This window comes from Octopus bimaculoides, chromosome 4, assembly GCF_001194135.2.
Source record: "Octopus bimaculoides isolate UCB-OBI-ISO-001 chromosome 4, ASM119413v2, whole genome shotgun sequence".
Classification (NCBI taxonomy): Eukaryota; Metazoa; Mollusca; class Cephalopoda; order Octopoda; family Octopodidae; genus Octopus; species Octopus bimaculoides.
This window is the reverse complement of record NC_068984.1, coordinates 114,780,883-114,781,423: the sequence shown is the minus strand read 5'-3', so window position 1 is coordinate 114,781,423 and position 541 is coordinate 114,780,883. Positions and strand designations below refer to the sequence as shown.

Here is a 541-nt window from a genome sequence, read left to right as displayed (position 1 = left end):
ATTTAAAGATGTTTTTGTTGAATAAAATTTGTTGAAAAAAAGCCACAATAATTATGCACCAATCCAATATATATATAGCATATAATGACATTTGGTTGTAAGACTCAGCATTACCTAGACTCAAAATGCTTCTATTATATCAGTTTCCTGTGAGATATATATTATACAGCATGCTTTAAGCAGGGGAGATTTTTATGAATTTATTTCTGTTCAGACATGTGGGACACTATGCACCTGTACAGGCAATGTTGATTTTACGAGCTAATGTACAGCAGAGACATTTGACCACAGTAATCAAATCTGTGCAAGTTGTTCAGCAAGAAATTGCTGAAGCTTCATCTGTCATCTACAGCAAGGGAATCCACAAGTCCATGATTTCTGTTCAATATCCAAAATATATGATTATCTGAAGTGTTATTAAAGTTTTGAATTTCTACAAAAACATTTTCACTCTACAGATTTTTGTACAGCTTGTTAATTTTACAAGTTATCATTTTCAAAGAATATCTGTTAAATTCAATGTTTTTTTTTTTTTTTTTTT

At 29.9% G+C, this 541-nt stretch overlaps 1 protein-coding gene across 1 annotated transcript in view; it reads left to right on the top strand.

The window, feature by feature from the left end:
* LOC106872116 (PHD finger protein 14) overlaps nt 1–541 on the top strand; it is a 61,742-nt gene that overhangs the window by 40,600 nt on the left and 20,601 nt on the right. The window lies entirely within an intron of this gene.